Here is a 13,532-nt window from a genome sequence, read left to right on the forward strand (position 1 = left end):
TGGAAAATTGTGAAGTAATAGAGAAGCTAGCAGAAAGATGAAGGATCGATATTTGGCTTTTGAAATCCAGAACACGGGAAGTGCCATTGAAATTAATTAATTTCGATTATATAATTGGCTATATTGTTTTTTGTTTTTGAACGTGGAAAGATTTGGTTTGATTTGTTACTAATATGAATGCTTTTTAATTAGAAAATGAAAAAAAATATGAAAATAAGAACATGGTGTTCTTCAAATCATTCTTCAGATCATGTGCACAAACATTCCCATTTGCCACACGGAAGGATCCCCTTCCTTCTTTCCCTCTGTGCTGTTCTTGCCGGGTGGAGAGGACCCTCCTGAAGCCCTATAGACATCTCCAAGTTGCGCAGGGGAATGAGAGGGGGAAAGCCCCACTGTGCAACTGATGGAGTGAATCCTGGCCACTCTTTGGTATGGGGTGTGAACTGCTTAGAAGCCTATTTGAGTCTTCAACCCTCCTTCCTTGGCGGTTCCTCCCACCATTCCTCTGTGTCCACCAGTCCATGACATCCTCTCTCCCCACATGGCCCCTTCCTCCTACCTGCTCTGGATCCACAGGGGCAGCTTCCCCTCCGCCACCAATAAAAGATGGACAAGCAGGTCTTGCTGGCATCGTTCCGTCTCCTGCGAGAGAAGAAGGTAAGTGGGAAGCCAAGAGCGCATGCTTCACTCCGAAGGAAAACTACAGGTGCGCCTTCAAACAAGTAGGAGTTGCCACCTAAATGTGGACGTTTGCACCCATTTGACATACTAGTTGTGCAAAAATACATCTCCCTTTCTCTGGACTCTTGGCCCCTGTGAATTCTCCAATAAGATGAAAATAAATCACAGATTAGTTTCAAAATCCACAAAATGTGACGAAACAGAGAAAACACTCCTTCCTCCTTACCCAGAGGCCTCTCTCTGGAGTCCAAGGGAGTCTTCTCTGCCTCAGAGGAATCCGGACCCATTTCTGCTAATGGATCCTTCCCCTGAAAGAGCAACAAGGATTCAAAAAAGTAGATTAGAAATGGAATGGCTTAGGACGCAAACACTTTAGGGCTGTCCGATATCATTCCTCGGATGCTTTCCAAAAAAGGATGGGCAAATTAGTAGAGAATTGGGGGATACTCTCCCTCCTCTTTGGAGTCCCTTGGGAGTATCCAGAGGAAAGTCTCTCTCACCTGCTGCTCTGCCTGCTTCCTCTCCTCTGCCTGACTCAGGAGGAAACCTTCGGCCAGGGCCACCGCCTGGGAACTGGTCTCCGCTCCGCATTCCCTCACCCAGTTCTCCATCTCCAGAGGAAGGACAGCCAGGAACTGCTCCAAGATCACCAGGTCCAACATCTCAGCTTTCGTGTGCCTTTCTGGCTTTAGCCATTGATAGCAAAGGTGGTACAGTTGGCTGCAAACCTCTCGGGGTCCTTTGGCCTCCTGGTAGCAGAACTGACTGAACTGCTGGCTCTGCACCTCTGAGCAAGGGGTGTCCTCCTCACCCAGTTCCTTCTTCACAGAGTTTTCCCAGAATCCCCCACTGTTCCCAGTTTCCATGGCATGGCCTCTTCCTGCTTCAGGGCCAGCTGAGTCTTGCTCATCCATCTCTGTTCTCAGGAGATCAGAAGGAGTCCCTAGGTCTTCTGCCAAGTTCTGCCTGTCCTAATGAGAGGTGCCAGAGAATCCTTTAAAGTGTTAACAGAGAAATCTGAGGGCTCCCTTGGACAAAAAGACAAGGACACCAGCTAGGAATACCAGAGCAAAACAGCAGCCAGTAGGCTTGGTCTTTATTGAAGACCGTCGCGACAGGACTCCCACCGGCCACAAGGTGGAACAAGATGGAAGCCCTGAACAAAAGAGCCCCCAAACTTTTATTAGCTGTTAATCCCCATGTTACGCCCCCCCCCCAAACTACATCACTAATACATCATGGTTACATCATGAAAGGGGAGGTCTTGTGGCAGGAATCTGAGCATGCTGGACCCTGCCCCATTCCTCCCCTTGTCCTCCACCAAACACCCATCAAGTGTAACAAAAGGAACATTTACATTTCCCTGTTTCTCAGCCAAGTTAATCAGACCCTTTTGTCTTCATCTGGGTTTATTGTTTCTGGAATGGCTACTTCTCTGGCACTCAGGTATCAGGATGCCAGGAAGTATCACTCAGGCAGAGGGGCTGCTGAGTAGCTGAGCTCACATGTCTATAGGAATTTCTGAAGTTTTCCCAGTGAGCCAGTGCATATATTTATCAGGGAATTCTTACATTTGGTATCGTACAGCAAAGGCCCTTTGAATAGATACGAAGAAACTGTGATGAAGTGTTTTGTGGGGACAAATCACAAAAGTGATTGTGCTGATTTTGGTAATGAGTTGCATATGCATGATATCTGCTGGAGGGGCAACCCCCCCCAACCTATACATAAATTCCTGCAACAAAAGCAAAAGCAGATGCATTCTTCTACTACAAGATTGATACACAGTCAGGAGAAGAGAAATGTTCCCTGGGCCAGCATGGATGAGTCTGAATCACAGCCCAGACTCGGAGTTCAAGCACCATATTCCCATATTCTGAAGACAGACTTCTGTCTTTGTTCTGAGGGCAACTCTCTCCCCCTTCAGAAGCATGGCTGCCTCCCACTGGGGGGCCTGGAGCCATCGCTAGCCCTCTGCTCCTCCCTGAATGGGCCTCATCCTCTTCTCAAGCCATCTCTTCCTCCTGTGGCAGGGAGTTCCATGGGTCTAACTGCGCACTGGGAGATGGAAGGACTTTGTTTAGCACAGAGGCCAAGTTTTTATTTCTGCCTCCAGATGTTTCCATCTGGCTGCCACCTGGGCTAAGGAACGTGGCTGATTCCTCAATCGCATCAGGGTTCCTTTGCAGGCCCTTTTCTTCCTGACTCAGTGACCCCTCCCCAAAGGAGCAAGAGAAGAGTTGCAGACCTCCTGTTACTTGCAGCCTCCCTGGCTTTCCAGAGAGGAAGGGGGGCAGAACCTCTTAGCCCTGGCTTGGGGATCCCCTTGCAGGAGCTGAGCAGAATCCCCACGGATCTGTCCCCTGCAGCCCTGGGACACCCCGCCCCACTTCTCCCCAATGCACCCTAGGGCAGAAAAGAGAGGAAACTCACCAGATGCCAGAAGGGAAACTGAGGCAGCTCCTGCAGGAGACCAAAGCCCTCTCCCCGTCTTGCAGGGAGGACCTGTTTCTGCCCCCCTGTAGCCCAGTTCTTTTTAACCCTTGCAAGGTGGAGCAAACCAAGCTCACATTCTCTCTCTCTGAGGCTGTTCCAGGAGGAGCCACGTGCATCGCGGACATCCAGAAATGAACCTGAACAAGGCAGGAGAGCTCAGTGGGTAGAGCATGAGTCTCTTTGATCTCAGGCCCCTGGGTTCGAGCCCCAGGCTGGGCAGAAGATCCCTGCCTGGCAGGGGGCGGGCTAGATGACTTTGGGGGTCCCTCATCATGACTCCCTGGCCCTCATGGCTGGTCTTCTGAGCCCTTGCAAAGCGGAGCTCGCCCTGTTCCCTTCTCTCTCTCTCTCTCTCTCTCTCTCTCTCTCAGGAGCCAGGGTCCCAGAGGGGTCTTCTTGGGGGGACCCTCCCCTGCAGCCCTGCGACCCCCCAACTCCCCAAAGCGCCCTAAGCGGGAAGAGAAAGGCGACTCACCGAGGCAGCACTTGCGGAGCAGAGAGACAAAAGCCCGGGTGGGGGCGGAGCTTGTGCTCTGGGGCGCCTCCTCCCTTTATTCCTCTCTAGGAAGCCAGCTCGGCGCCCCTTCCCCCTTCTCTCTCCCGTCCGGGGCGTCGCGCAGGCGCAGAGCTGCTCCATCCGGGGCCTGGCGAGCTGCTCCCTCGGAGGGGAAGAGGCCGCCCTTGGCCCGCAATGGGGGAGAGGAGGGGCGCCTGGCCGGGAAGGGGAAGCCGGGTCCCGGAGGAGGAGGAGCCCCTCTCTCTGCCCGGGGCTCCGGGGCAGAACCAGGTCTCTGGCCCCTGGAGAAAAAAGGGGGGTGGAAATGCCACGGACAACTCAAGAACGAAGCGTCCCTTGTAGATCAAGCAGCAGGAAAGGACCACGCAAAAAGCAAGGACCTTAGTCCACAGATGAAGTTTCATTCAAAGCCAGAAGAGAAAAAGCAGCACTAAGTGCAGTGTCTCAAAGATGCAGCGTAACATCTTTACCTTAGAAAAAGGAATTAAACGTAACAGTCGGCAAAGAGGCAGTCAAATGGAATTTTTCAGTGGCAAGTGGGACAAGGAAGCCCATCACAGCAGGCCTGCGGTGTTAGAAACCAGGAGAAGAGATTTCTGTACATCTCAAGAGCAACAAGAATGTGTTCCTTCCCACCCTTTGCTTGAGAAGTAAAACTCTGCAAGGGTTTGGCTCCAGGGTCCCTTGAGAGAGAGTTGGCTCCGACTCTCTGAGCAAAGAGGAAGGAAAAGGGGGTCCTGCAAGGAGAGGATGAGGGGAAGACCCCCTTTTCTAGGGGTCCCTCCAAATGCTCTTGTCTGGCTGGTCTTTCTTCACCCAGTCATGTCAAGGAGCAGCATGGGGGCTAAAAGGAGGAATAAATCGAGGACAATATCCCACTCCCCCCAGAAAAGCTCTTATTTCTCTTTTTGTGGAGGGTCTAGGCCTGGCTTTTTGAAGCTTGGACCGTTCGGCCTGCACACCATCACCTTTTATAGTGGTACCTCAGGTTAAGTACTTAATTTGTTCTGGAGGTCCGTTCGTACTGAAACTGTTCTTAACCTGAGGTACCACTTTAGCTCATGGGGCCTCCTGCTGCCGCCGGAGATCGATTTCTGTTCTCATCCTGAAGGAAAGTTCTTAACCCGAGGTACTATTTCTGGGTTAGCGGAGTCTGTAACCCGAGGTACCACTGTACATACTTTACATTTGCTGAGGCAAAATCTCCACCCCCAACATTGCTTGTGGCAGTTCTGCCCTCGCCTTAATCTCCTCCATTTTTAAAGGAAGCATCTCTTTTTCATGGGCCATCTTGGCCTCCCTGTCTCTTTCTTCTTGGGCTCATCTCTCTCTCTCTCTCTCTCTCTCTCTCTCTCTCTCTCTCTCTGCCTGTATCTCTGCTAGATGAAGGGCAGCTGCCATTCTGGCCTCTTCTCTTTCTTTCTCTGCTTCAACCTTAGACAATTCCAATCTTAGCCTCATCATCTCTAATTCAATATATTAGGATTCTCCTCAGACGCAGCAGCTGGGTCATCCTGAGTCTCTTTGGCTTGGCGCTTGCTGGTCATTTTCTGACAGGAATTTTTTCTCTTTATAATCAAAGAACTTCACTCCTTTATTAAACTGGTTGTTCTGTGTCTCTGGGTACGTTTCTGTGTGGGTTTTAACTTCGTATCACGGCTCTTTCCCCCCCGGCACCCTTGGGCCTGCCCTTCAGGGTTGTCGTTTTGAGACCCCACTTCCTCCCTGGGTTTCCAATAATTACTTTTTCTGGAAGGGACTGAGTATTACTGCTCCCCCTGAGTCTCCTTTGATTTCATCTCCCAAGGTAGAGACTTCAGTTACTGTTTTCAGCCTAAATGAGCAGGAACCTCTTGAAAACATTGCTCTAAACCGATGAGCTGTTTGAGCTCATCTAACTTTCCTCCCATCTGTCCAGAGTTTTGTCAATTCGGCTACCCAGTTGGGCCTAAGTCTCTCCTGGTTTCCTTTTAATTTCACAAAAGGCTTTTTGGCTTTGTTCTGCAGTCAGTCCAAAGCGCACTTTCACTCTCTCCTTAAATGTGAGGGAATCAGAGGTTTCATCCTCTCTGAGATCTGAGTATATTTCACTCAAAATTCCACATATCTGTGGGCGTAAGTGCAGCATCCAGTTTTCCTCATGCATCTTTAACTTGAAAACCACCTCCAGGACCAGGCACCCTCAATGGGCTTTGCACTACAACTCCCAACCGGGCATGCTAGCAGAAGGCAGGCGGGATGGAAACAGCCGCCCAAAAGGTCCAGCCAGCTCCAGAGGCGACCCAAGGCTGCTCTCCAACGGGGCGCTGCTCCAGGCATCTTGAGTTGCCCAGTTCAAGGGTGTTATGTACTGATGTTCCCACCCTGGGCCAGCAGGGGGATACTGTAGATAGTTATGCAAATGAAGGATCGAAAAGTGATGTTCTGTGATTGGATAATTTTAGAAAGTCGCAACAGTTGCAATTGTTCTGGAGCTCTATATAAGCAGGCTGACTGAGCTCCTCAGTTAGTTCTGTTCTGGCATCTGAATAAAGAAGAGCTGTTTGAAGAATCGCTGTGTCGTCTGATATGTTCGCCCACAACTTAACACTGGCGACGAAGGTGGGATCGATGGACACCAGAGCACAGCCAGATGCAGCCACCCTCTGAGCAGAGCTGAATCACTGAGCTGAATCACTGAGCGAAATCACTGAACAGAACCAATTCAGAGCTGACTGTTCTGGCTAGAGCACGGTTTTCCATCCATCGCACTTCACATTGGCATCGGAATCATGGCTTCACTTGTGCCTCTACCGCCGTTTGCGCCAGCCTCTGAATCATGGGACTCCTACCTCACTCGGTTCGACTGCTACCTCCAAGCCAACGAGCTGACAGAAGTATCAAAGGAGCGGAAGCGGGCCCTATTCCTCAGCCTCTGTGGGCCTGAGGTGTTTGAGACGGTGCGAGCATTGGTTGTGCCTGAAGCTGTCCAGGCAACACTGTGGGACACGATCCAAGAGAAGCTCCGCAACCACTACGCACCAAAGCCGTCCAAGATTGCTGCCCGCCATGCGTTTTACCACCGGAACCAGGCAGAGGGGGAGTCAATCAACAACTACACCACCGCCCTGCGACAGGCTGCAATGCACTGCGAGTTCCGAGACTTAGATGATGCCCTGATGGATCGAATCGTCTGCGGGGTCCGGGACATCTGTCTGCAACGGCGTCTCCTCGCCAAGCCAGACCTCACGCTGCAGAAAGCCATTGAGGAGGCTGTGGCCTCGGAAGCTGCTGAACGCTCCGCCCAGGAGATTCACAAGGCCAGCAGCCCGCATCTTGCTAGGAAGCCAGTTCCAGTGCATCACGAAGAGGCCAGCAGCGATGAGGCATCCTCCAGTGAAGACGATGACGTGCACCAGACAAAGCAGGAGCGCAGGAAGTTCCAACAGAAGTCCAAGGGCCAACCGGAATGTGCCGGCTGCGGAGGCAACCATTCCCGTGCCAAGTGTCGATTCAGAGACACCATCTGTCGGACGTGTTTCAGAAGGGGCCACATCGCTAAGGTCTGCCAATCGGCTCTGTCTGACACCCCTCCTTCACCGACTCGCAAGCCCAAGTCTTCACTCCAGGCTGCCAAGGAAAGCTGTTTCGCTCTCACCAACTGCCGCTGCCCATCTGGAACCACGATTGGCCAAACCGACTCGCCTACGCGACGCAAGCTGAACGTCACGGTGCTCATTGAAGGAGCTCCATGTGACATGGAGATCGACACCAGGTCTGCCCTGTCCATCGTGTCTTGGAGCACCATCAAAAGACTGGTACCCAGAATGTCCAAAAGGCAACTCGACTCTCACCGTGTCCACCTGAGAGACTACCAGGGAAACAACATTCCCGTGGTAGGCGTTGGCCAGTTCCGGATCGCCTTCAAGGATTTTCCTTTTAAAAAAAAAAAAAAAAAAAAAAAAAAAGATATTTATTAAAATTTCAGAAACAAAAAATTACATAGTTAAAGAAACAAGGGGGGGGAATAAAAAAAGAGAAAAAACATACAAAATACAAAGTACAGAAAAAACAAAGATAAAAAACACTTAAAAACAAATCAGTCCTTCCGTATCTTACATTTCATTTCCTTGCTTCCCTGACCTCCTCTCACCTCCCTTTTTTGTATTCCAGTTCAATTGGTTAATTCAGCAATTCCTTTCCCTCTTTGTTTTTGTCTTAGTCCTTTAACTTAATATATTATAGCTTTAGATTCTCTTATTAACAATCCATTTTTACATACACCTTTAAGACATTGCTGCTAAAACCACTTAACTTCATTCTGACATCATTCTAACATTCATTAATTTTGCAATATTTCTGTAAATAGTCTTTAAATTTCTTCCAATCTTCTTCCACCGACTCTTCTCCCTGGTCTCGGATTCTGCCAGTCATTTCCGCCAGTTCCATATAGTCCATCACCTTCATCTGCCATTCTTCCAGAGTGGGTAGATCTTGTGTCTTCCAATACTTTGCAATAAGTATTCTTGCTGCTGTTGTGGCATAGCCTTCAAGGATTTTTCAGGCCTGCTCCGACTGGTGGTGGTCGAAGGTCAGCGGCCAAGCCTCCTAGGGCTAGACTGGTTTGATGCCCTAGGCCTGGAAGTCACCGGCATCAACAGCATCTCTAACGCAGAGACTGAGGGTCTGGTCAAAGACTTTGCCGAGGTTTTTGACGGCACTTTGGGGCAATATACAGGTACGCCCATCTCCTTTAGCCTTGATCCACAAGTCGCCCCCATCAAGCTAAAGCCACGCCGGGTTCCCTTTGCTCTCAAGGCTAAGGTGGACGAACAACTGGACAAGCTGATCGCCCAAGGAGTTTTGGAGCCAGTTGACCATGCCAAGTGGGAAACCCCCATCGTCACGCCTGTCAAGCCAGAAGGGTCGGTGAGAATCTGTGCTGACTACAAGTGCACGATCAACAAGGCACTTCAGCAGCATGCTTACCCGGTTCCTGTTGTCCAACACCTGCTGCATTCCCTGGGTGAGGGTAAGGTCTTCACTAAGCTGGACCTTGCCCAAGCCTATCAACAACTGCCCGTCGATGATGCCACAGCTGAAGCCCAGACGATCGTCACCCACCGAGGGGCATTCCGTTGCCGCCGGTTGCAGTTCGGGGTGAGTGTGGCTCCTGGCATCTTCCAAAGCCTTATGGAGCGTCTCCTGCAAGGGCTTCCGGGCGTGGTACCATATTTTGATGACGTCTTGGTGTCCGCAGACTCACACCAGCAGCTGTTCAAGCGCCTCCGTGCTGTGCTGACCAGGTTCCAGGAGGCCGGGCTCAAGGTAAAGAGGGAGAAGTGCCAGATCACCGTTCCACAGGTGGAGTTCCTGGGCTATCTTATCGACGCCTCCGGCCTTCACCCGACCACATCCAAGATCCGCGCTATCCAGCAGGCCCCTATCCCAAAGAACAAGACGGAGTTGCAGGCGTTCCTGAACGCTGAACTTTTATAGCATGTTCCTGCCCCACAAAGCCACGGTGGCTGAGCCTCTTCACCGACTCCTCAGCACAAAGACGCTTTGGTCCTGGGGTCATCGGGAGACGGCGGCCTTCAACGCGGTCAAGGCTCTCCTTTCCTCGGACAGTGTGCTGGTACAGTACAGTGAAGCCAGGCCGCTGGTCCTTGCCTGCGACGCCTCACCTTTTGGCATTGGCGCTGTCCTTAGTTACCGTTTTCCAGACGGAAGAGAAGCACCGCTCGCCTACTTTTCCAGGACGCTATCTCTCACTGAACGGAACTACAGCCAGCTCGACAAGGAGGCACTGGCACTTGTGGCTGGAGTGAAGAGGTTCCATGAATACCTCTAAGGCAGGACTTTCGACCTCATCATTGACCACAAGCCACTCCTGGGCCTCCTCGCTGGTGATCGTCCAACTCCACCGGTCCTTTCGCCGCGCATGCTGCGATGGACTGTTTTCCTGGCTGCCTACCACTACCGGCTCGTCCATTGCCCGGGGGAATCGATGGGCCATGCCGACGCCCTCAACCGTTGCCCTCTTCCAGCGTTTGTGGAAGACCCGGCTCCAGCTTCATCGCTCCTCCTGATTGAGGATCTTCCGGCAGCGCCTGTATCAGCTGCCACTGTGGCCTCCGCATCTGCCCAGGATCGCACCATCAGCCGTGTGCTCAATTGGGTGTGGAGGGGGTGGCCACAAGGGCCTTTTGCATTGGAGTTCCAGCCCTTCACAACCAGACAACATGAACTCTCGGCTCATCGCGGCTGTCTGCTATGGGGAGACCGCGTCGTGATTCCCCAAAGACTCCGTCAACGTGTCCTGGAGGCTCTGCACGTTGGCCATCCGGGAATCGTCAAAATAATAATAATAATAATTTATTGTTTGTACCCCGCCCATCTGGCTGGGTTTCCCCAGCCACTCTGGGCGGCTTCCATAGAAACCAAAAATACAGTAAAATATCACAGATTAAAAACTTCCCTGAACAGGGCTGCCTTAAGATGTCTTCTGAATGTCAGGTAGTTATTTATCGCTTTGACATCTGATGGGAGGGCGTTCCACAGGGCGGGCGCCACTACCAAGAAGGCCCTCTGCCTGGTTCCCTGTAGCTTTGCTTCTCTCAATGAGGGAACCGCCAGAAGGCCCTCGGAGCTGGACCTCAGCGTCCGGGCAGAACGATGGGGGTGGAGACGCTCCTTCAGGTATACTGGGCAGAGGCTGTTTAGGGCTTTCAAGGTCAGCACCAACACTTTGAATTGTGCTCGGAAACGTACTGGGAGCCAATGTAGGTCTTTCAAGACCGGTGTTATATGGTCTCGGCGGCCGCTCCCAGTCATCAGTCTAGCTGCCACATTCTGGATTAGTTGTAGTTTCCGAGTCACCTTCAAAGGTAGCCCCACGTAGAGCGCATTGCAGTAGTCCAAGTGGGAGATAACTAGAGCATGCACCACTCTGGCGAGACAGTCCGCGGGCAGGGAGGGTCTCAGCCTGCGTACCAGGTGGAGTTGGTAGACAGCTGCCCTGGATACAGAATTGACCTGCGTCTCCATGGACAGCTGTGAGTCCAAAATGACTCCCAGGCTGCGCACCTGGTCCTTCAGGGGCACAGTTGCCCCATTCAGGACCAGGGAGTCCTCCACACCAGCCCGCCCCCTGTCCCCCCAAAACAATACTTCTGTCTTGTCAGGATTCAACTTCAATCCATTAGCCGCCATCCATCCTCCAACCGCCTCCAGGCACTCACACAGGACCTTCACCGCCTTCACTGGTTCTGATTTGAAAGAGAGGTAGAGCTGGGTATCATCTGCATATTGATGGACACCCAGTCCAAACCCCCTGATGATCTCTCCCAGTGGCTTCATATACCGTATTTTTCGCTCTATAGGACGCACCAGACCACAAGACGCACCTAGTTTTTGGAGGAGGAAAACAAGAAAAAAAATATTCTGAATCTCAGAAGCCAGAACAGCAAGAGGGATCACTGCGCAGTGAAAGCAGCAATCCCTCTTGCTGTTCTGGCTTCTGTGATAGCTGCGCAGCCTGCATTCGCTCCATAAGACGCACACACATTTCCCCTTACTTTTTAGGAGGGAAAAAGTGAGTCTTATAGAGCAAAAAATACGGGAGATGTTAAAAAGCATGGGGGAGAGGACGGATGAAGGCGTTGGCTCGGTGTTACGTCTGGTGGCCTAACATGGACGATGCCATCACTGCCTGGGTGTCCGCCTGTCAAGCATGCCAAGAATCGAGGCCTGCACCACCGGCAGCTAAGGGACACACCTGGGAGATGCCCAAGACACCCTGGTTGAGGGTGCACATTGATCTGGCCGGCCCCTTTCGTGGACGGACCTTTATGGTAGTGGTGGACGCCTATTCCAAATGGCTGGAGGTGGCCCTGATGCCCTCCACTACTCCCGAGGCCATCATCTGGGTGCTGCGAGACCTCTTTGTGATGCATGGGTGTCCTGATGTCCTCGTCTCCGATAACGGACTGCAGTTCACGTCAGGCACTTTTGAGTGGTATCTTTTGGGACTGGGCATCCGCCATGCCCTAACGGCACCATTTCTTTCTTTTTTTAAGAATAATTTTTTATTAACCGACCAATCACATCAAATCAAACTAAATTACATAACTTCCAAATTACACAGCCGAATTTTAAATTTTTATTGGGGGTACCCATATTTCAAGTTCCGAAGGGATCCAACCAACTTCTTGCGTCTTACTGCTGTTTTAATGTCCACAAATCTAACCTTATGATGTTCACAGTACTATCTAGTCCTTTCTTATTATTTTTCCACATCTCTTGTTATTTTCATATATTTTTCCTTTCTCTTTGTGACCTCTGATAGTCTCCGCAAGCTGGTTAGAACAGTTTGTAATCCTGCATGGATTTTTTTTTTTTAATCCAGTAGCCATATCCAGACGTTTTCCATAAAACATCACTTCCATACATCAAAACAGTCTTAGCGTCATTAATCTTCACCAATCTGCCTCCTTTCTCAAAACCTCTGAGGAGATTCACTAGGAATGCAGTCTGAAAACAAATCCGTTCTTCCCGGCTATAAATCCTTTGGCAAGATGGCGACTCCGAATTAATTGCTGCGCCATTCCCAAAAGCTCTTATTGCTTCTCGGTCTCCATAAAGCATACTTTTGGTTAAAGTTTATCTCCACACAGACCTTAATCATCCTGCTTGGGTCAGTTTAACCGACGGTTCTAATGAGGAGGGGTTCTTGTAAATCACATAGAAGGAAAGTAAAAAAGGTTTTCCCCCCCATTCAGTCCCGTTGTCAACATACCCAGCCTTTGGTGTATCTTCATCGTAAAATATTCCTGTTTCTCCAACCCGTCGTCTTCTTTCGCAGAGGTCACTTAAATTAGCAGACTTCACTCCCCTTCTTCACTTGAAATATGTGCATTTGCTTCTTTTGTAATTAATTATTCCAAATTGCTGCAACTAGCGCGTGTTCAGAGACAGCGTCCAGGAGAGCAGAGGTCCACACAGGGGTATTCTGCCTAGGGCCCCACCCCCTTCTTTCAAGTTAGGGGGTGATTTATGGGCACAGCAGGCAAGGGCAGTGTTCCCCATTTCCTTGGGGCAACAAGGGAGGCTGCCTACTCCCATAACAGCCTCTTAATTACCCCGTGTGGGTCGGAGAGATGGTATTGTCGGCCATCTTCCAATGCGCCCCCTAGTGGCCCCCCCTAACGGCACCATTTCATCCATCCAGCAATGGGCAAGTGGAGAGAATGGTGCGCTCAGCAAAAGAGGCACTGGCATGCCTGGACCGGGGAGACTGGCACGAGCGGGTCGCCAAATACTTGTTCGTGCAACACATCACCCCTTATGCGGCCACAGGGCGGAGTCCTGCTGAACTGCTTATGGGCCGCTGCCTCAGGTCCCCGCTCGACCGGCTGCACCCGGACTTTGCCGTGGCCGAACCCCCAGGCTGTGCCAACGCGCCACGGTCATTTGTTCCAGGAAACCAGGTCTTTGCCCGGAACTATGTGGGGGACATTCCTTGGGTGCCAGCCACAGTAGTGGGAGTCACTGGACCTCGCTCGTACCAGGTGGCACTCAAAGACGGACGCTTGTGGCGCCGGCACATAGACCAGCTTAGGCGCAGGGGTGGGGACTTGGACACTACCGTGGTGCCCCCAACTGCACTCGTGGCTCCGGAACAGACACTTACAGATGGTGAGGCTCCACATACACCTCTCTCGCAAACTGCCGGCGTGGAGCCGAACCAAGCTGCTTCAGAGGGCCTGCCAGACTTACCACAGACTCAGACCACTGCCGTGCCTGACATTCCACTGAAAAGGATATATCAAGAACTCTGGCCAAAAGTTTGGGC

The sequence above is a fragment of the Podarcis pityusensis genome (assembly GCF_964106645.2).
Source record: "Podarcis pityusensis genome assembly, chromosome: 8".
Lineage (NCBI taxonomy): Eukaryota > Metazoa > Chordata > Lepidosauria > Squamata > Lacertidae > Podarcis > Podarcis pityusensis.